The 23,450-nt window shown below is 44.0% G+C and overlaps 1 long non-coding RNA gene across 2 annotated transcripts; it reads left to right on the plus strand.

The window, feature by feature from the left end:
- Window positions 1–705: 705 nt before the first annotated feature.
- On the plus strand, window positions 706–22,366 carry LOC116184087 (uncharacterized). 2 transcript variants are annotated; one of them, XR_014958149.1, is made up of 4 exons: window positions 706–3,119; window positions 3,586–10,267; window positions 20,803–21,047; window positions 22,295–22,366. It is a non-coding gene; the product is annotated as an uncharacterized LOC116184087 (long non-coding RNA). The 2 variants fall into 2 exon arrangements; XR_014958148.1 differs by having other exon boundaries at window positions 706–10,267.
- The last annotated feature ends 1,084 nt before the right edge of the window (window positions 22,367–23,450 follow it).

The raw sequence follows: 23,450 nt of genomic DNA on the forward strand, positions 1-23,450 counted from the left end.
GTCCCAAATGGTCCAATATCTGTGGTATTTGGCAAAGGTGGCCATAAGCATCCCTGCAGTGGAGGGGGAAGTACTTCTGGAAAACTCATCAAAATTCTGTGTGCTTTGGGCTGAATAAAGCTGGACACTCCCAAAGTCTGGTCACATCCAGACTCGTGTGTATTCCCTTTGCAGGATTTGTGAGTCATCAGCCATCAGAAGAAAACTTGTAGTTAGTGAGTGCTTCAGTTGCTGCTGAAAGGCAGCCACGGGGGAATAGAAACGTGATTGATTCAAGAGAACCATGTCTAGACACAATTGTTTAGGACAGAGAGTACAAAAAAATAATGTAGGCAACTGGAAATCTGAAGGGAATTCTGTAAAGTGTCAGGATGTGATAAATGCCCAAGGTGGAAATCAGTCCAGGTGTTACTCAGCACCCATGCTGCAAGAAGTGCAGCTCCAGTCACTGAAGTTGGCTGGAGTTCTTTTCCAAACTCTTACACAAAGCAAGAGGTTTGTTTGGGAAGCAGTCCTGACCAGAAGGAAGAAGCACTCCCCATTCAGTTACCTTATTTTTTTCAGCTTCTATGCTTTCTCTAGAGTGCTTCCAAATAACTTCTCATCTTGATTTTTTTCTGAGAGTTCAGAGGAGTCTTTCCCTGGACTGAGGAGCAGAAGTACATCAAATGGCTGGAGCTGTCCCTGCAGGAGCAGCAGACTCAGAGCAGTCCTGCTGCCTGGGCAGTGGAGGTTATGGGTATTATATACCCACACCTGTCTGTGGGTGTTATATCTTCTATTTTGAGACTTAACATGAAAAGGTTGAGATATAGTTTGTGTAGAGACTTCTGGGTGAATGGCAGCACTGTTTAATTTTTTGTCCTCTTTTTTTTTGAGGAGATGCCTCATGAAACTGCCATCTTACACAGGATCAGTTTATAAGCTGAGATGTGAGTAGCAGACAGCTGTTGACTTGTCCCAAACTGGGCTCCTAGCTCTGCTGTTTTTCTGCATTGAAAATGAATCTACTTTACAGGCCTCCTGGAACTCCTAGAGGGAGAGGGACTGCCAAAACTTTGAGAAGTTGTTTCATTATTCTGTCCAAATCTCCCCTAAGATCTCTATGTGAACAGATTTCACATAGGGAAAAGATTTTCACAAAGTCTTCTCTCCCCTGCTTAAGCAGACTTCATCTGAAGGCCACCAAGAGAGCTGGGGATCTTTGGCACTCAGAGGTCTGGTTCACATTGAAAGCACTGTCACCACTGTGTCCCTGGGGGATGTTCCTCCTGGTGACCCTGCACAGTGCTCAGCAGTTGCATCACTTAGGCATCTAATTGCTTTTAGGCATCAAAATGCCAGGTATAAGATGCCAATAAATTTTAAAAACCTTGCAATGGAAAGGTTATACTATATATTACCAGCCATTGAGGATGCAGTTCCATCAGCACAGGGTTATTCAATTAACTGGGATCCAAGCAATTAATATGGGAGAGTTTTATTGTTTCATTTGGGAGGTTTTCTCTTTTTGTTTTTCTTGTTTGTGTTTGGGGTTTTTTGTTTCTTTTTGGGTTTTTTATTTATTTCTACCACCAGAGCAAGAATTTAAAGTGTTCCTGAATTTCAGTGATGACTTTGTTCACTGCCTGTTGTCCAAACTTAAATATTAAGCCTATGGCATATGCTGGTATCAGCCTGCTGTGAACAGCAACAGAAAATCCTGTCCTGAGAGGTGCTTGTTCTGGGAGGAATGGATGCACACCGTCCCCCTCTCTTTTCTCATGTTGCATTGGATTCTCCTTTCCAGGTCATGGTTCCCAGTGTTCCCCTGTGTTCTGCTGACGTGCTGTGCAGACTGGAATAACACAGTGTATGTGCAGCAAACAGAGTCCTGCTGTCCTACAGGAGCATTTCCAGGGTGGAAATACTTCCCTTGCTTTATCTGAATGTCCCTGTCCATGTCTGAGCTGGCATGCACCTGCTGGTACCTATTCCATTCAGGCTTCAGTGTCCTTCTCTTTCCTGGACCTTTAATTGCCCCTTTGCTCTCCCCATCCCCAGAGCAGCTGCCTGCCTCGGTGGAAGGGCTGCCTGTGCCCTTCTTGTGGAAGGCAGCTGCCTGCATCAGGGAACTCCAAAAGCTGTCCACATCCCGAGCAGTGAAACTTTGTTGTTTCAAAGTCACTTTGACCTGAGTGCTGCAGCAAACGTGTACAGCATCTGCTGCCGCTGTTTCGCATGAGGGAGCTGCAGTCAAATATTAAAAAGGCAGCAAGAGCATTAAATTATTCTGCAATGGAACATTGTCATTCCTCCATAAAACTACTTTGACCTGTAGTTTTCTATGGAGTCCATTGCTCTTAAATGTGCAGTGAGAAAGGAAATTAAAAATTAATCTTTATTTCCATCTCAGAAGAAAACCTTAATTCTCTGCATTGAAATTATACTCATAATCCAGGGTAATAAATTATAGTTTTTAATTGCAGCTAGTCACAGCCAATCAAATGGGAACCTCTCTCTCTCTCTTGCTTGCTTTAACTTTGCTATACAGAAGAACTCGTGGAGTGCTGGAAAAAATTCACATACATTGAGGCAGGCTCTAAGATTGTGTGGAATGAGCCCAGGATGTATTAACACAGCCAGGTTCTGCTCTTGCCTGGCACCCTTGAGCCAGTGACCTGAAAGTGCCTCATGGGCACCTGCTGCACCAGGCACACAAGCACAGGGAAGTGGATAAATTTCCCCATTTCCACGTGGGGAAGGTGTGGTATAGGAGCTTGTTCAAGGTTACAGAGTAAGTCAGTGTTGAATGAGGAACAAAGTCTTGATCTTGGTTCACCTGCTTTTGCCTATGAGACAAAGCACCCTCCCAAGCAGAGGGCAGGAGCCAGGATTCCCTGCTCTGCCCCACTGACCAGTGTTGCTGACCTCCAGGCATCTCAGCTATGACATCTAACCCCTTCTGACAAAAAGGACAGCTGACTAAAGCAGATGCTTCTTCAAGCTTGGTGTCTGTTGCAAGTAAACTCTCTGTTCTTTCACATTACAGTGTGTTACAGACAAGTGGAATGTTTCTTGGGATTTGGCATTGCTGTATTGCATATAATGAAGGCTACCTTGCAAATGGGCTTACTGAGGTATGGCAACCTTTAGCACAGCCAAGGAGCTGTCTCTGTTCCCAAATAACTCATGCTCTGCCTGTGCCAGCTCTTTCCAGTGCTATCCCACAATGTCTAGCTGTCATCCCAACCCCTGAGTAGTGGCACTTAGCCTGGGGTTGTTGCCTCTAGGAACAGCCCATAAGGTCTATAAATACCTGTGTAGTGCTGGTACTGCAATGTTTGCCTAGAACAATTCTCCCAGCAACTCAGCCTTGCTGGTTTGTGATTTTTTTTTTTCCACTCTATTCTATCCCAGACAATGTGATAGACCTGTTCTAATAAGGAGGATTTGAAGGGTGGCTTAGCACTCCTGAGCTCAGCTAGGGAAAGGGAGAGCCAACAGGGATGCAATCCTCAGCTGGAGGGAGAAGCAGTGGGAGTGGGAGTCTTCTATTCTGATAATCACTCCAGTTCTTTCTATTTTTCTTTTCCTCAATTTTAGCAGAATGTGGAAGAATGGACAAGTGAGAAAAAGGATGGAGAAGTGACTAAAATACCAGACACAGCTGCGAGAATGAAATGAGACATAAGAAGCCTTAAGTGGTTGTTAGCAATATAATCACAGCAAAGGTGTTTGTTACTGATCAGGATTAACATGGTATGTCTCTAGCCATTGATTTGGAAAAGGCTGTGAAATCTCTGCAGTAAGGATCTTCTGTGACCATACCTTCTCAGGGTTAGCTGCTGTGAGAACAGTGGGGGAAAATCCTTAGCCAAGGATGCATGGAAAAGTACAAACCACAAAATCTAACAATATTTTCATGCAAAAGCATTGATGTTCTTGATTAATAGTTCCCACATTCCAGACAGGAGGTTTTATGGGGCCTTATTCTGCACTTTTTAACACTGGCTGTTCCTAGAGATTTTCAGGTGGAAAAAAGAAGCATTAGCATGGGCAAAACATGTTTTTGCCATTATAAGAGATTATCACACTCAGAAATTCTGCTGCCCACCTTCCCTCACTGGCAGTGAGCTACTGTCTATGGAGGATCTCTGTGTGCCCTGCAAAGGGCCCCAGTGCAAACCCAAATGGTGCAAGCCCTTCTCCAGGGGACTGACTGGCTTTCCTGGCTGGATGATCAACAGCTCCACATTAGCACATTAGGACAGGCCTGTGCTGCAGCAGTTGTGCAGAAAGATTGACTTACCCATGTGAAATTTCCAGAGGGGACACAAGTGGTGTGAGTGGGAATGACTGTCCTGAGCACCTTGGGCTGAGCTCCTTCGTGTGCTCAAGCTGCCTCAGCTTGAAAGACAATGAGATGGTTACAAGGAAATAAATTTTAACATCCTGGAGTTCTTCTGCCATCTTGACTCTTCCATGCATTTTGCTAGACAGAGCTCTCAGAGAAATGTGTTATTGGGAAGGGCTGCCTCTGTCTGAAGTTGTGGAGATGTTGATGACCAGTTTGCATTGAGCTGTCCTGCTTTTGCTGTTATCAATGTGCAGGGTTTAGTGAAAGGTAGCTAATGTGTGTTCATATATGGTGAGCACACCTCTGGTTTCTTTTATCTGAGCTGCTTTCAGATGTGAAATCTCTCCCTAAGCAGGATTAACCATGGCATAATGAATCAAACTGCTTGGAGGCTTTTTTTGGCGATCTAGTTGAATTTGGCAGTTAACTTCCTTCCTTCTCTTCTAGTTCTACCAGCTGAATTTATCTCTAAGTTATTCTCCTTTCTTGCAGCATTTAAACAGGAGAAGGAAACTGCATAGCTTTTCCACTCTTTCATTGTTTCCCCTCCTAAGCCAGTCCCTCCCAATTCTTGGTCATTTTTAAAATTATATCTTTATTACCTACTTTCCCTCCCAGTTTCATACAAATTTAAAAAAACATTGTTGACCCTCTTCTCTTAGGCTGTGAAACTGTAGAACAGCATACTTGGGTTGCTACTGAGGTAAATAACACAGTTTCTTATGGTTCACAAAAGAGATTCTTAAATTTTGAATGAGACAGCTTTGTGATGCAGAAAGCTGAGACTGCCAGTTACTCAACCAAAGCCTCTGCTTCCCAACAGGGAGCAGCCAGGGAGAAGGGAGAACACCCAGTAGACTATGTGTATACAGACAGGGCTCCTTCTGGAAATTAAATGGTTTATCTAAAGTTATCAAACTGCTGACTGCTTTTTTAAAGAGGTACTTCAGGGCTGGGGAAAGAACTGCAGTTCTATTTGTCAAATCCAAAGGAAGAATGACCCTGGAATTTATTATCCTGTGCTTAATTTCTGTATTTAGCAAAACACTGAAACCAGGATTTATGCAATAAACAAGCCTGTTTCCGGAAGATGATGGCAGCTCTATGCCTTTAGCAGTAGTGGCAGCACAGTGAATGTATCTCACCAGAAAATCTTTTCTTCTATAGGACAATAAAATTAGTGAATGAAAGCAAAAAGAGGTATAATGGGTCTGGGTTTTAACAAGCATATGAATCAGTATCTCATGAGATCGTACCTGAAAAAAAAAAAATCATTGTATTTTGCTGGGAAAAGACATGGAGAGAATAAAAGGAAAAGAATGAAGAGAGAATCTTGTGACTGTGGTTGGAGATTTGACTAAGATGGGGTGACCTGATGCTCAGGGCTCCAGCCAGTGGATTTAAATCCTTGCTCTGCCACGGACTTTACAAGGGCACATCACTTTCTTTCTGGGTTTTTTTCACATCACTTCTTTTCTTGGTTTGCCATCATTAAATGAAAAATGGTACTCTTGTCCTTCCTGCTTGTGAGAATGATGGCTTTTAACATTGAGAGTTTCCATGAACCGTGGGAGTGCAGACCATGCAACAATATCAGATTTTTCCACTGCCATATGAGCAATTATAACAAGTTATCCATTTTTCATCCTTTCATGCGTCATGCACAGGGTGAGCAGACTCTTGATTTGCCTTTGTGGGAAGACAAAAAATACTTATCTGGTGTTGGAAATTTTCCTGAAATGACAGCAAGAGAGAAAAAAAAGTCTTTTACTTTTCCTTCATCCTGGAAATGGTTAAGAGGAGCTCTTTGGTGAAGCTATGCAGCAACAGTTCAGACTCATGGCCATGTCATTTAATGTTTGCTTGGCTTCCTGGTGACTTGGAATGAAAGGGGATTGGCTTCTCTGTCCCCCTGCAGCCTGGGGACACTGCTGCTCCTGGGCCCAGGAGCATTTGCTATGCCCCCTCCCCTGAAGATGTGTGCTAGCCAGAGAGATTGTCTCTAACGTAGGCTGGGCAGCTCTTTCTCACACACTCTTCTGTATCAAACACTTCCCACCTTGAAAACTTCCTTGGTTAACTGCTAATTTCAAAATCATTATTAATGTATTTGCGCAGGGATTTTGGAATTTAATTAGCCTCTTTTGAACTGTTCTTAGAGTGTTTGTCTAGAGAAACAGAAAATCCCTCCATGGCGTTTGCTTTCCCCATTCATTGGTTTTCACTGGAAGGGAAAGATACTGGCTGGCTTTGCAGGGCTGCATCCTCCTGGTGCCACTGATGCTGCAGCTGAGGATAAGCCACAGGCTCTGCAGAGGGAGCAGCTGGTTTTGGGGTGCATCAAGGCTCCCCCTGGCCATGAGTGGGTTTATGTTGGCACAGGCTGGGCTGCTGAGCACAGCAGGACTCAGCCAGCTGGTGACAAGGGGCTGTGCAGTGTCTCAGCACACAGCTTGGTTCTTAATCCTGACCCAGGCGTGTTTGCACCCAGACAGCCATGCTGGCTGAACTGGACTCCCATTTCCCTCTTGATTAGTTTCCTTTAGGAAATTCCAGTCCCTGACTGAGATCTGAATGGGTGTCACTTCCAGAGGCCAATTGGCACAGTGTTATTCTCATCTCATTTTTTGAAAGCACCGTATTCAGGACAGTGGTTCTGCCACGCCCCAGCCAGAACATGTTGCAGGCTGTGCATGTTCATGTATGCAAATCTGCAGGCTCCCAGTTTTCATTGAAGACTGGTTTAAGTTGGATTTTCTTCCTTTTGTCTGATCCAGCTTTGAGAAGCCAGGCTGGGCAGAGCAGGATGGGGTTTCTGGTGTTCCCTGTGCTGCAGGAGCACATGCGCTCTCCTGCTCTCTGGCAAACCACAGTGGTTATGACCACTGCCTCTGGTAGTGTTGTATTGGTCCCAAATTGAGGAAGGATGACTAACTTAATCACTCAATAGTTTTGATTTCTAAAATTAAACAGCCTGCCATATGTGCAACCCTGTTACTATATTTATGCCAGCAGTTAGCAGAGAGCACCAGCCAAGCTGGAGGGGCTTTGCAGCTGCAGCCGTGCCTGTACTGCTGCTGCTGGGAGCACACAGATGTTGCTTTGCCCTTGCCCTAAATGCAGCCCTGTAGACATTCCTCCTGTGGAAACAAAAGCACTTGTACTCATAGAGCTTTCAGGACACTCTTCAGCCATTGCTTTCTAAACATGCCCTGATGCTCTCTGGTGAACCTCATCTCCCAAGAATTGGTGGAAGGATTCAGGGGCTGCATCAAACCCAGCAGGCAGTGCAGCAAGCCAAAACTGAAGGCTCCAGCCCCAGTGCTCAAGCAGGGACAGTGAGTGAGCTGCCGTGGCTGCCTTGAGGAAATGGTGGGTGCTCCTCTAAAGAAGTCACCTTGAGGGATGTTGTCACCAGGGGACACGTGGCAGCTCCTTTTCCTGGGTTGCCTGAGCTGTTCAATGAATTAGGGGGTTGAGATGCTTTTCTTCCACCATTTGTTTTGTAGGAGCTCAGTTAGCACCATGAAGATTTATTTGGATTCTAGGAGAGAGGAAATAAGACAAATAAGCAGTGGATTAAAGCCAAGGTGAAATGTACTGAAGTGGAAGGAGTGCACTCTTGTTTTTTGGAGGAGGGCAGACTGAGGGATGAGATGTTGGTTATTATTTTGGTCCAGGCAACATTCCTCTGTGATCTTAGACATGTTGCTTGACTTTGTTTGCTAGCAGGAAATCTGGCTTGCCTAGCAGAAGGATTAAGAGGTGGAATGAATATTTAGCACTAACTAACCAAGAGTGTTTGGGTGAAACTGAAATATTTTGACATATTAGATCTGATTTTACCAACTGACTTGGTGACTTATAGGTGCTTTTGTTTGGTGTTGAGCAAGTGTTACTGCAAAGCATTAGCAAAAGTGTTTGGGTAGGGTTGCATGTGCTTGTTGAGTAGGTGGCAGGAGAAGGTTTGTTTTTCATTTGCTTGGGTTTTTTATTTTAAACAATTGGAATCTTTGGGGATTTCTTTCTTGTGGAACACAGCTATATGGATCTGGCATCTGTATGTAATAGAAGTAGAGAGTATCTCTGACCCTTAGGGCAATGTCAGATTGAGAAACCTACATCAATTAGATCAGAAAAAAACAAACTTTAGTTAAATTTCTGTGCCTGTTGCACACTCTCCTCTAAGGATGCCTGAATAATTTTGGATTATAGGGACACCTCAGAGCACGTGGGGTAACCTATGTACATACAACTACTGTGAACTAACCTGTCTCCTTTGGAGAGAGGCACTTTTTAATAGCCCTGCAAATTCTGGAGATCATCTTCTATACCTGATCATCATTTCAGTGCCCATAAACTGTATAGAGCTAGTTCTTGTTTAACTGTTACAGCTGTATGAGACTTGCACACAAATATTAGTTTTCATTCTGGAATTACCCCACAACATGTAAATTCTTAGAAATTTCATTGATGCAAAAAGCAAAATGAAATATTGACAGGCCACTTTTTCAAAATATTCCCTCCACTAATTTTTTTTTGGGGGGTGGGGGGGGTGGGGGGGGTGGGGGTGTTTTTTTTTAATCTACTTCCTTCTGTTCCTTGTTTATTGGGAGCCAAGGAGGTTTGCTGGACTGATTGCTGTTGTTTATTAAGCTTGCTTCCTTTAGGAAGATTTTCAAGCCCACTGTGGTCAACACAGGGAAATGCCTTCTCATGCTCCACCTCTGCTCAGAGGGCAGGAGTCTGGCATACAAAAACAAACAAGAAAACCTTGGGAATAATCCTTTCTTAAAAAGAGACAGACCAGACTCACAGCATTTGACATTTTCTGGAACCAGGATCATAATTTCTATGGATTCACAGAACCTGGATGTTTTGTACCTTAAAACAGAATTTGTCCTTGCAGGGAAAATGAGCCTTTATGTTTACTGTTTCACTGGTGGGTAGCTCCAGATAAATTACTTAAAATTCTCAGGTGGAGAAAGGAAAGAGATTCTTCTGTGCCAGAGCAGCATGGGCAGCAGGCAAGTGAGCTGGCTCATCTCTTTGGCTTGTTGCCTTGGGTGCATCAGACTTTCTGCTCAGTTTCTGCATCCCAACAGTCCTGTTTGCCAGTGTTATTAGTATTTATTATACATTATAAATTATTACACATTATAAATTATTAACATTTGGAAGAGGCTTAGATTTATTTGCAGAGAGCTATTCTGGGCAAAAGAAGGATGAGTAGAATTTTTGTTTGTATTGGGTTTTTTAATTGGTTTGGTGTTTTGGACTTTTTTCCCTAATTCTCTCTTTTTTTTTTTCTTTTTTTTTTTTTTTTAATTTAGTTAGCTAAATTTGAGTCCATACTTTGGCTCATATTTTAAACAGCACCATCTAGGAACTCACTGTTTCTGCCAGCAGGGCATTTGGCTCTCTTCTCTTTACTGTGCTCTCTGCCTCCCTTCTGAAAGATGATGTGGGATGTATTGATCCCAGCTTTTAGGACTTGTTCTATTTCTGAACCCAGATTGCAGTATAAAGTACAGACACCATTTTAAAAGGGAAGATCTATATTAGAATGACAAAGAGAATAAATTAAAGCACTGTCCTATCTCTCCTGGTCTGCAGGCTGTGGTTAAGGAGGGAATGCCCAGTGCTGTCTACCTGAATGATGCTTTAGAGTCTCCAGTATCAGGGCACTTCAGTGAGCAGTATATTGATTTTTGTTCCTACATTAAGCTTTTAGCTTTGCAAATGGTTTTCTTTGAAATCATTAACATTGCAATGTGCAGTCTGAAATAGCTCTGCTGCTGTGCAGGGACCACCTCTGGTCACTTCCTTCTTCCCTTCCTCTGTTGAACCATCATTCAGCTGATGCACCTGCAGGAGAGTGAAGAGAAAAGGAAGTGAAGTTGCAATCCAGGACAGCCTTGGAACTGGGTAAGGAAGACCAATTTTTCAAGAAATTGGCAATGTTTTAAGCTTTCTTAGTGGTTGTGAGCCTCGGGTGGGAGAATGGAACACAGTCAAGGGCTGCATCTGTATCCTCTGGGTGGTACCTGGGTGTGGGTGTGGGGAGGCTGTAACAACTCAGTGGAGGCTGAGAGCTGCCATCAGCATGTTTATTCCTGCTTGGATAAAGCATCTTGGGTAAATTCAGCTATCAGGTAAGCTCAGATTTTCCCACCTCAAAACTAAAGACAGTGAAGTGGCAACAGGGAAACACCGGGGGTCTGTTACTAACATCAGACTGAGGTTTGCATCAGGCCCCATGAGGTTTGCTTGTTAGAGGATTAACACAGCTGAACCAGTAAATCAAGATGGTTATGGCCGTTTCAGATTTATCCAGATACTTGTTTGATGGGATCTGCTTGCAGACAGGAGCATGTCACTGCAGACACAGCTATGCTGCTTGGAGCAGCTCACTGCCTCTCTCCCTTCCCTCTGTTACTCTTCCCTCTCCATGCCTGGCTTCCTGCTGTCAGGGCTGACCCTCACCCCAAGGGCAGTGGGAAGGCTGCTGCAAATAGGGGGATGCTGTGAACCTGTCACCCTCTGGGGAAGATTGCAGAGACAGCCACTGGGATGATCCACAGGGGAATGGTCTCCAGTTGTATGGAGGAGGAAGGATGTTTGTGTCTTTTGCTTTTGTCTGTGTGCATGAGCCCAATGACCTGAGTCCTTCAAGTCTAATTATACTGCTTAATTTCAGGACAGGACAAGGAGCTTTTTGCCCTTAACACTCCTGACTTTGCTGCTGTGCTGAGTTCCTGGCAGATAGGGATGTCTGTCTCTCCTGTTACAGAAAGGAGGTGGATGTCATGTGCTCACAGAAGTGACAAGTGCCCAAGTCCTACTGGCTTCCATGTCACCCAGCCTTCATGGTTATTTTAATGTCAGCTCTTTGTGGGAAGGAGCTGGAAGGGACACGGAAATATTGTCTAGGGCTTTCTGCTGCCCCAAGTTGGAGTCAACTTGCTCAAAGATTTGTTTTGGTGCAGCACAGCACAGGATGGGCTCTGCTGCTCTGACAAGCACTGCCTGTCCTACTCCCAGTAGACCCTGCTGGACCCCTCCTCTGCAGGGTAGGGCATTCCTGCTCATAGGAAACTGCAGCTGCCTCCTCCCTCTGCACTGTGCAGCCCTTTTGGGGAGTGCTGCAATGCCAGAGCTCAGTTTATTTGCAGCAGCAGCTCTGCAGTTGTGCTGTTTGGTCTGCGTTGTGCTCCTTCATCTAAACCAGTAATTCCCACACACAAACAGTGTGTGTAGAGCTGGAGCGTTTGATTTGTGCTTTGATTTAGTTTTTGTCTCCATCAAGACAGCTCAAATAAGAGGCAATTGTTTTCATGGCTAAAAAGCTTCCCAGGCTTGCTGTTAGTGAGTGTGCTTCAGTCTCCCACCTCAGCAAGCAGCAGAGAAAAATTTTCTTTTCTGTGGTCTCCTCCCTCCCCCAGTCCACTAGTGTGTCAAAACCTTGAGTTTTGTGTAAAGTTGTTAAATAAGCTTCTAGGCAAAATAAAAGATCAAAAGGGGTCTAATTAGTTGCAGTCTGCTTAGGAATTGTGGTTGTTTACCTAGTTTTATAAATTGACACTTTTAACATTAGAACTCAAAGCAAAAGCAATGTAATTATTCTCTTTTTTTGAAGCTTAGGTTTAATGTCTTTATTGAAAATTGGATATTTCTGTGGCATCTCAAGATGCTTTATTCTATCAAATCTGGAGCAAGTAATTTTTCATTTTGGATTGTAATGTGGTATAAATGATAAGGGCCTGATTCAGAAAGCTTTTTTTGTCCCCCCCACTAGCAGCCTGACGAGAAAGCTTCGCAGTCACCTCACAATAACCCTGAAGATAATTGAGGGTTTGAGTCTTTGTGAAGCTGCTCACTCTAATACAAGGAAGGAGTGAGATTTCTGAGCTTTTAGGTAGGGTGCCTGAAGCTAGCTTGTCATCACAGGATTTTTAGTTCTTTTTGTATCTCTTACCAGTTGTAGGATGCCAAGGCAAAAATGTATTTCTCCTATAACCTTTCTGTGCTGTGATCATGTCTCTGAGAGTACCATGCACCTAATTTAAATCTCAGAGAGGGTAGCAGGTAGTTGAATGGAGAACATCTGGTGATTAAAGGAAAGGAAGAATGAGAGAGAGATGAGTTCTGTTACCAGTGTTTCACTTTTGCTCTGGTATGACCTGATCATGTGTCTTGTTTCCCAGTCTCTGATCTTTTGGACATACCATGCATTAGTCGATTTTACATGTCCAACCCCACTAAATCTGACCTCAATATCTTAGAGCAGCGTGGATAGAGGAGGGGAGGGTTCTCATGAAGTCATGTTAGGGCTTGGATAGGTTATGATTTTTATTTATACTGTGGCAGGACTCACAGACTCCATTTAGAACCAGAAGTTGATGGTGCTGGTATTTTACTGATGCAGAGGAAGTCGTGGTGCCTGCCCTAAGACCTTACCACCCATCAAGACAAATGGCAAATAGAGGATTTGTGTGAGGGTGATTGCAGGAAAGAGTCACTCCTTCAGTGAACTTTTAGCAGGGTTTTTTTGTGTTTATCTAAAAGTTCATGCAAAGTGAGGTGGATTTCTTTGATCTGAGAACTGTCTTTTGTAATTTCAACTGCTCCCTGGCTTGTGTCAGAAATGCTGTGAGTGGGGTCTCTCTGGGTTTTTTGCACAGCCCAGCTTTTAGCTGGGCTAGGAGGGACGTGAGGCAAGACCTATACATCAGAACAGGATTAGCAGTAAAGAATTTTTTATTGGCATATTTTATATTGTTCTAATTCAAAAGTTTCAGTTCCTGATGATCATTCTGGGCATAGGTTCAAGGTTTCATTTGCACTTGGCTCAGTTCAGATGCTGGAGGAAATTTTCATGATGGGAGACAGGTCCTTTTCCTTCAAAAACAGAATTTCTCAGTAGATGGTAGGATTGGATAAGAGCTTCCTTTGAGAATCCAGAAGGGATTTGCTTGAATTTTTCTAATTCTGCTTTTCTGACCCAGCATGGTGATTAGAGGAGAGCTTTTCAAGTGTCCCTCTGAGAGTCTGAGCACGGTCTGGCTACTTGCATCTGGGGGGTTTTCAGTAATTAGAGCTCACCAAATGAAAAGCTTGGTACATCCATATATTCTATAAAGGTTTCCCTGAGAAAATGGATGTTTATTCTTTAGTAACCCTAAATCTTTTTATGGGCTGACTAGCCATACAGCAGAAGCACAGTCCAAGGCCTTTTCCCACTTGCTGCCTACATGATGCCCACTGGCTTCAGTGGGAAGAGGCAGAGCCCAAGAGCAGCTCCGTGAGCCTGCAGAGAGTGATGCTCACAGTTTGGGATAGTGCAGCATCAGGCTGCTGTGAAGGGCAGCTCAGCCCCTCTGTCCCACCCAGAGTCAGAGGAGATGGGTGCTCTCCCTGGCTCTGTGGTGGCTCAAACATAGTGGAGCTACCCTGTGCTGTCAGACTCATTGCTAGGAGGGTCTGTGTCACGCAGAGCATCACCCCTGGGAAGCTGAGTTTGGACAGCACAGAGCAGCTTGCATCTGGCTGTCACACTGCCATAGTGGTCATTAAATAGCACTTTAGTGTTTCAGAGCTCAGTGGTTTTGTTTAAGTATCAAATAAAGATATTCTTTTATCTGAATTTAGCTTAATCATCTGGTTGCATGGTTGACTTGAGTAGGAGCACTGAAAGTCTGCAGAGTTCCCAAAATACACCAGAGTGAAAATCCTTATGATTTCATAAACTTTACAAATCAAATAACTGGACTAATGGGTTTGTGATCTGCAACTAAGGGACATGAATGTGTGCACATGTTAGAGGCAGGAAACCAGCACTTCCACCAGAACACACAGCTGCTTCTTGGGTGAGGTGAATGCAATCCACACGTTTTCTTTCATCTGCCCCAGGTAGCTTATACCAACTTGCCTACTCTAACAGTTTCCTTTAGACATATGTGATTTTTCCTTTTTTTTCTTACTTCTCAGGAACATGCAAGTCTTGTAAATTCCCATTACTGTTTAACCCCTTAGAAGCTCCCCTGAACTGGCCAATGCACTGTACTGCTGTGCCTTGAGTCCACTGTATTGTCTCTAGATAATGTCTGGTGCTTCAGTGTCAAGCCAGGAATTTCCAGGTTGTACATCACCAGGTAGGTAATAAAGAGAGAAATTCTTATCTGAACAGGGCTTTATAACTGCACATTATTGAGCTGGATTAAACATGTTGTTATATGTATTATTGTCATGTTTTGACTACCTACAAACTAGAGCATTAATCATGTCATTACATAACTTATGATTACCTAAAAATGCTCCCTCTTCAAATGACTGTTGCAAATTTGTCATCTGCTTATTGTGCTTCATTAAATATGTTGCAACTGGGTTATAGTCTTCATTAGTTTCACAGAATAAATCCAAAACCAAGGATAACCCTCTTTTTTTTTTTTCACTGAAACAAGCAGTTGTGTGTGTTGGTGTTTGTCTCCTTCACCAAGAGAAGTCTTGGTCCTAAACTCACTTCCAGTGTTTCTGATTCTTGAGGGTTTCCTAGGTTTCAAAAATAAGCCTCTCAAGAGCAGCATACAGAAAACAGGGATTTGTAAAATAATAATAATATTAACTTCTATAATTTATACGTTTGATTTCAGATTCCTTTCTTTTGACCGTTTTGTTTTCAGAAGCATTCATCAGAGCACTGGGTTTTAATTTCCTTTTAACTGACAAATTCTGGAATCAGACAACATACATTTCTCTGATTACTGCTGGACAAGGCTTGTAGGTAGAGATAATGTCTTTTATTAGATGGAGCAGCATGGTTGGAGAGCTCAGGCAAACTTTGAGGCACACGAGCCCTCCAAATCTGAACCAGAAGCTGTGAGTGCTAAGCATGTGCTGAATAAGCAGCTGCTTGGGTTAGGTGTGGATTAGACCATCTCAGTGAGGAGAAGGTGGTGAGAATAGGTATCTCCAGGTCATAACAGGGACTGGGGAGAGTTGCCAGATTATTTGTAAGCATGGTCTGGTACACAGGTGAAGGGTGGCAGAATTGTACAAGGAAGAGTCTTGTTGTGCCTTGAGTATGGGAAAGATGTGTTTCTCTTGAGTGATCTAGTAACAGCACGAATGGGAAAATTCCTATTTCAGGCTCAGGAGTGTGTGTCCTTCTGAGACTGCACTTAAAATTTTCTTCCCTATTAATCTCTGTGGGCTTTTGCAGGAAGCTGGAAAAAAGCTTCCACACCTACAGCTCTTTTTGCTCTGACACAGGCAGAGTAATCTTCAACATGGAAGCTCAACCCTTTCCCTGGGGTTTCAAGCCCATGGAGAAGGTCATATATGACTGACAGTGCAGAGCCAGTGAGATCTGCTGTTCTGGGTTTGTCAATTATTAGCCTAGTCTGACAAAGGTTCTACCATGAGCATTGTGGTAACTTCTTAAAGTTGATTGGGAGCTATTAAAGAGTGATAAAAATCAGATATTTCTGACCATGGTGATCAAAGGAGGAATTCAGTGATAGTACAATAGGTGCTTGGAATTCTCTGGGCATTGCCATCAGTATTGTTTAATGACCCAATGCTATGGCTATGTTGGGTAAATAGCAGCTTTGGCAGGTATATAGAAAAGAAGTCCTTGGGACACAGGGGTTCCAGAGCAACGACTAATCCATTGCAAACTGCCCACTGTCCTTGGACACTGGTGGTTGCCATATTGTGACTGTCAGAAGGCTGACCCCACTTCCAGAATCCTGATTTATTCAGAAACCTGCAGATTTCCTCTCTCAGGTTTCACACACATTGCTTGTGGTCTAAAGGCAACAGTTCTACCAGCTGAGCTGTCAAAGGTTTCTTTCTGTCTGAGGTTATACATACACATATTAAAAGCTGGTGTCAGGTGAATTTGGCCTAATAGGATTCTGAAACTTCCTCGTCCTTGAAGAACAAGGGCAATTTAATGCTTCTGCCCTAATATAAGAATATACTGATTTGGGAGCACAAATCCTCCACTCTGCCACAGTGAAAGACTTCAGCAGCCTGGGCTGAGAAGTTGGGAGCTCAGCACATGGCAGCTCAGTGACTGGAGCCACAACATCCTGTGGAATCCCAAAAGGTTTTTTACCCTCATTATCTTTCACTTAAAACTCGTAGGCATCCTCACACTGCTTGGAGTTCACAGTGGTGGCTGGGAGAATGTTGGTTTCCTGCATCTCAGGCCTTTGATGCCTTGAGTTCCCCAAATTCTCTGAAGCTGCCATGCATTGGAGCTGTGTGAATCTCCTTGTTCTTGCTGACCAGCAACCAGCAATTTCCCAGGCATCAAGTACATGTGTGTGTGGTATTGAGTCATTTCTTTGGGGCTATTGTTTAAGGCTTCAAACCATGGAAGGAAACTGGGAGCCTGTTTAGATGTCACTAAAGGTCACTGGCTATTTTTATAGATTACATTAAAAGAAACCAACACTGCACTGAAAGAATATTGAAATTGTGAAATCAGGACTTTGAAAAATATTTTTGCTGCCTATCACAAATCACTACAGAACATATGCAAACTGATTTTTCAGGGGCTCACAGCTTGGACAAAGGTGCATTACTCTTCTTGTAAAAAATTATTCCCTGGCACCATTGTGACCTTCCTGTCAAAATTTAAAGCAGGGCTCCAAATGTTAGCACTGACATTATTCAACCAAAAAGCTTGCACAAGATAACAGTTGTTTGTTGTTTTTCTTTTTTTAACTGGGGTGAAAAGCTTTCCTGTAGTAGACAAACTGCATTAGCTAAAATTTTCACCCTGAATTCCAGCAGGGCAGACAACCAGCATCAAAAGCTTAAATTCAAAAGATTAAGGTCTGGCAAAATTCTAAGCAACCTGAGTCTTATAATAGTGAGTTTTGTACAATGTGGTCAGCATATCAAAGGGAAATACTTTTTTTCTGTCTGTTTTGATTTTGATGTCATTCCATCAAACATTTAACTGGTAGACACAGCATTAGCTCCAAACTGATTTTGAAGCAATGAACATTAGTCAGACATAAACAATTGGACTGGGGGCAGATTAGATGAGTGCCTAATGGTGGGAGAGATTTAAAAAAAGGGACTTTGCAAACTGTGTCCCTCCATGAACAGAATTGTTGCAGAGCAGAAAACAGACTTTGAAGTGGTCTCTGGTGGAAGGAACAGGGTTTGTGTAGCACAAGGGAGTTTACCTACATAGAGCCTTGAGCCAAGTATACAAGTGCTTGGGAAAAGAAGGTCAGGCTGGGACAGATGCAGGTCTGGCATCAGAGTGAGCAGGGCAGAGGGTGGTGGACTTTGACAGTATGGTGCAGCTGAGTGGTGGCTTGATCCAAAATCCTGCCAGCCTACTCTCCTGGGGAAGCAGCAGGGTAATGTTCTGGTGGCCTAGAGGCAATTCATGAGGTTAAACTCGAGGTTAGGAGGTGAAATTGCCCCCCATGCAAATGGGTCAAAATGCTAATATGTATATATACAAAAACAGTGCAGACAGACAGCAAGCTTCTTGAAAAAAACAGACTTGGAGTGACCAGACCTCAGACACCACAAAATAAGGAATAACCTTTGCTAATTCTCAGTCATTGCCCCTGCAGAGTATTGCAGGCTAGAGTGGCAGGTAGGACTTACTCAAGGTCTTATCTTGAGTCAAGCACAGCTGAAGGTTCATTCCCAGGTTCATGGTCCCACTGCTGGAACAGGCTGCTAGGAATTACTGGCAATATGTTTGGTTTTAATCTTTGCACTGTTCTCCAGTGGAGTTCTCCAGGCTGAAGCGCCTGGAATTTATCTCCAAAATATTTTGGAGGGGAAATGTGATCATAAAGCTAAAGCTTTGGGCTATGCATGCTTCTTTTCAGGCTCCTAACAGGGTAAGTGGGGTAAGTGTTAGTAACCTGCTTTCTTTGTTTTTTGACAAGAAAAGTAATTTAGAAAAACAAAAACCAAAAAACCCAAAACCATTTTAATTCCTTACACTGTGTTCATGTCAGCTTTAGCTTAACTCAACCCACATTGCAGGAACTTTAGGAGGCATTTTATATTTGTTAAAATAGGTTTGAGTCTCTTAGTGCTCTTATGAATAAGTCACTGACTGGGGCCAGCACAATCCTGTCCTTGGTGGCAAAAATGAGAGAAAGCTGCTCAGCCCCAGTTTCAGGTTTGCTGAGCAAACAGCGTGCCCAGCCTCTGCAGAAGGGCTGAGCCTCCTGTTCCTGTCCAGCTCCTGCCACAAAACCCTGGCCTTCCTCTCCTCTATCTCTGGAGCCTTGTAAGACCCTTCCCCTTCCCAGCACATCAAATCGCAGCTGTCTCCAGCTGACTGGCAGCAAATTGCCGCTCCCGAGTGTGCCCTTGGGTGTTTTCCAAGCAGGAGGAAAAGCTGGAAGTGCCGCGCCAGCGCGCTCCTGTCCGCGCCGCTGAGAGACGCCGGCAGCGGCCGGGCGCGGTGGGACCGAAGGCGGCCGGGAGCAGCAGCGCCGGGCGGGCATCGCGCCTGCCTTCACCAGCCCGACGGGAACACACGGGGACAAAGGCAAGCTCGAGGCATGAAAAGGCTGCTTGTTGCAGCGTTTCATGGCCACTGAGCATGACCAGCCTTCGGGGCTAATTACCAAAGGAGAGAGAAGTATGTTCTTGTCAGCAGACCTACAGGGTTACTATTTAATGAAGCAGATATGCAGGTAACTTGTTCAGTGAGCAAGTGACTGACTTGTGTCCAAAAGGATGTAGGTGTGTGTGACAGGACACTTCACGTGCCTTTCGGCCCCTGTCTTCTCTTTAAGTGCATTTGGGCACAACTCTCAGCAGTGACAATCTGTGTCCCGTTTCTCTCTTCTCCAGTTTTTCCCCTCTACCTTCTCTGCTCTCCTTTTACCTTTTTTCTCAACTACTGTCTTTTCTTCAACCCTAGCGCTTTTTGTGTATTCCATCCTGACCTTTCATAGCTCTCCACCTTACTTTTCCTCCTCTTTTTTTTTAATTACTGATGCTAAGCAGCATTGAACAGTGGTGTCATCACTATTTCATCAGGCCTGCCCAAGTTCCTGCCAGTAGTTTATGGAGCATATGTGAGCTTGGGAATGGCCAATGTCCTCCCTGTGCCTGCATCAGGGTCCCCCACTGATCCCAGTTTCTCAGCACATCTGTCAAGTGTTACTTGTCCTTTTCTTGGGACTGCCCGAGGAGGTGTGCAGGGGGCTGTGAGCTGTGCCAAACCCTGGTGTGGTGCTGGCAGGGTTACAGCCAGCTTGAGGATGTCTCCATGCTGCAAGAATCTTTGTATTGCTGTGTAATAAAAGCCAAAAGGTTACTTGTGTGTTAATCCACTGCCTGTGTTCGTCTCTCTAAGAGAGATGGGACAAAACATGCAGGAATTAATCAAATGGTGGTTTGATTTTTTCCTGCCCAAGTCAGTGGATATGAGCAGATTCAATGACTCTTTCTGACTCCTAAACTTGTGCTCTGAATTCATACTATTTAGTCCATCCAGCATCACCTCTCAGACTTGTCCTGATTTCTAGACTGGAGTAGGTGCCACTAGGGAGGAGTAGCAGCATCTACAATACAACACCTCTCAGGTTTTTATGGGAATTACTCATTTACTTCACTACATTTTGACCTAATAGCAGCTACACTTGGTAGAGGATCTTTCTAATACAAAACCTGATTAGTACATGCAATTAGATAGTTATGGATCTCTTCTACCAGTGTCTCTTGTGTATTTACCAGAAAAGATAACTGAATTGTCAAAATTTCACCTGTACCTCCCATGGCATTTGGGAAAAACATGCCAGTTGAAAACTTATGAGACTGCAGAGAGAGTCTGAAGCCAAACAGCCAAGGTGTGTATGGGGAGCACAGACTACAGCAGGGAGGCTGGTGCAGGTCAGAAGTGAGATGCATTAGCAAAACTCTGGGACAAGACACACCATGTCTGTCTGACCCATGCCTGCTATTCCCAATCTGTGGACATGACCCTCAGATTCTTTTCGAAGAAGAATATGACAATTTGAAAAAACACTTTGACTTGCATATTTCCTGGATTTTATGCTGTTTTCTCTGTAGAGAATGTTAGGGTTTTTTCCTGGAATATTAATCAAAAATGTATCTTGAGAAAGAATCAGCCTTCCTTTTATTCTCCTTTTTGCTGCACAAACCACTTGATATGAGGCAGTGAGATGTTTTGGGATACAGTGTGAGCTTTGCCTTGGTTCAAAACTGCAAAAGTGGCTGCAATCCACAGGAGAACATGGGGCTAGGACAAGACAGTCAAAACTGTGCTACCGCACAAGTGCTGTGAGTCCTGGCCTCTTGCTCTGGACTGCTATGGACAAGGCAGGCCATGAGAAAGCCAGTCCTTGCTGGCTCCAGGACCTGTCACTGGTCCCCTTGTAGTGACACCAGAAAACACATTTCTTTAGTTGTGCTGCTTCACATTCTGTTTCTACCAGCAGGTTCCAGGCCAGCTCTACGGCTGTGCTGTCCCCGGGGAAGGAAGAATCCTCCTGCTGCGCTGGCTGCCGGTGACCTGGCAGGGGACATGGAGCTGTTGGCTGTCACAGCCCCAGAGGAAGCAGGGAAGGATGCAACAGCATCACAAGCCGAGGTGGAAGGAGCAGAAAAAACAGCTGCAATGCCAGAGGCAGAAAGCCCAGTGGAGAAGATGGTCACTCCTGAAGGAGCAGCAGCAGTTGTGGTGGGAGCATCGGAAAACCCAGCAGCAGAAAGAGTGGCTGAAGCATTTGCTAGGGCAGCAGAAAGAACTGCAGTAGCAGAAGTAGCCAAGGTGCTGCAGTCAGCAATAGCTGAGGTAGCACTCCTGCAGCCCCAGGTGCCTGGGGGGTGGAGGGGCTGGCAGTACTTGCTCCCCTGGGCTGGGCTCACAGATCCTGATGGCATGGGAGGCTCCAGAGCTAACCCTCACCTTTCAGCCTTGCCCTCAGAATGCCTCAGGTGGATCAGACCATATTTATACTTAGCATCGAGCAATGAGATGAGATTTTTATTTTGGAAAAATTGAAAGCAATGTCAAAAAAAAAAAAAAATCCCTGAAATTCCTGCTAAGAGTTTGTGTTCTTTTCCCATCTGGTTTCCCTCTGTCTTTCAGATGAGCTTTTTTTCATGATCGCGGGCACTTTATCACGCCTGGTAGAGTTAAGGTTACAAAGCACTCTCCATTCCAGCCTTGCAGGCCACATGCTCATCCTGTTCTAAAGCATTCATATTTAGGGATCAAAAAAGGTCCACGCGTGGTGTTTGCTCAACCGAGAATTTTTATTTGACATTTGAGCAATTATGCCTTGTGTTGATCGTGAGTTTGCTGAGGGTGATAAATGCGCTTTTCCCATTTGAAAAACCTGTCTTTTAACATTGATGATGTGGTGACAGATTTTCAGCAGGGATGGGAGTTGGATTTCTCAGGGCTCAGTGCCCACTCTGAGCACCAGATTTTCAGCTGCCTTCGGCACCCAGCGGCTTCCCATTGGGTGTGAGGCCTTTGGTCATGTTTGTTCCCATGTGTGGAGCTCGTTTGAAGAGCTGCCTGCCTGCAGCACCACCAAGCATCCACCTTCTGCTCTCAGGAAAATCTGAAAATCTGGATCTCATCTCCTGGGGCTCTGCATTTTGGTGTGCAGGGTCAGCTTACTGCTATCACTGTTTCTTGGGCCCAAGAGCTGTCCTGAGCACATGGAATTTCTATAGGATATCTTAACCAGCTTGGGCAAGTGGCTTCACTCAGGAAGGGCTTCTCAATGTCTGTTTGACTTCTGGTATCTGAGTTTTAGTGCAGTTTTACATTTTGTGGAGATCAGCTGCATTTAGGTACATGCCAAAACAATTCTCTAAATCAGCCTGTGAATAGGTACCCTTATTTTTAAAATCAGCAGTTTGCTTTATAGTGGCTTTTCCAGTGCTCATATATTTCTTCTCTTGACTTTTCAGCTCAAAGGGAAGAGGAAGGACATGTGGATAAAGCCAAGGAGCACCACTCAGCAGGAAAAGGATTGGATAAAAGAGGGAGAGGTGAAATGAAAAGGAGAGGTGATGTTTTGGGTCATACCTCTTAAGGGCTTGTACCATCTCTCCTGGAATGCAATAGGACTGCCAATCACATCTCTTTTGTGACTCACTATACTGTTAAAAATAAATATATGGCAGATTCTGCATGCAGTAATGTTGAGCATCTGTCAAAGGTCTTTGTCTTCTGTTTTTCTGAAAGATAGCTCTGCATCTCTTCCTCAGAGATGAGGGAGAAGAAAATGTGCTGTTCATAACAGAAAACAGGCATGAAATGACATAAAAAAAGAAATACTTTCATAGAATCTTAGAATATCCTGAGTTGCATGTGACCCACTAAGATCATCAAAGTCACCTTCTAGTCCTGCACAGGACACCCCCAAGACTTAAATTTACATTAAATATGCAGTCAAGTTTTCCTGTCTGTAGGATGAGAGATGGTCCATGGAAGCACTGCTAATGTGAACTAGTTTCAAATCCTAACAGAGCAGGTGCATTTACCAGTCAATCCACATTGCTCCAACTCTTTCCAGCTCTCAAGTGGGTTTCTTGCTTAGATGGGAATGGTAGGTATGCTCTTTTTTCCTTTTTTTTTTTTTCCTAATTCTATTTATTCATATGAAGCATACTCCATCCAGACTGATAAAGGTGCAACGCGAGAAGAAGTCCAGAAGAAATTCAAGAAACAGGAAAAAATAGCTTCAAAACTATTCAAAAATATTCACCACTACTTCAAAACTAGTGGTGAACTTGTCAGCATGAATGACATTCCCCAGAGATAATTAAAACAGATTTCTAATTTTTGAGATAAAAAAGTATTATTTGTTGTAAGATTGTTTTCTGAGCCTCTGAGGTACAGGTAAGACAGGTTTGTAGCGACCGTTGGATGATGGATCAGTCACCATAAGAGATAAATCGTGATAAAGTGTTACAGAGTGTGGGATTAGAACAAAGCCACTCTTGGTGGGTGTCTCACAGGTTTTCTGGTGGAGGATGATCACAACTCAGAAGTGCCTGATGTCTTCAGCAAATGTCCACTTCAGGAATTCCCTCCAGACACTTCATGGTTTGCTGCTCCAGG

Source organism: Lonchura striata, chromosome 12 (assembly GCF_050655825.1).
Source record: "Lonchura striata isolate lonStrDom1 chromosome 12, ASM5065582v1, whole genome shotgun sequence".
Lineage (NCBI taxonomy): Eukaryota > Metazoa > Chordata > Aves > Passeriformes > Estrildidae > Lonchura > Lonchura striata.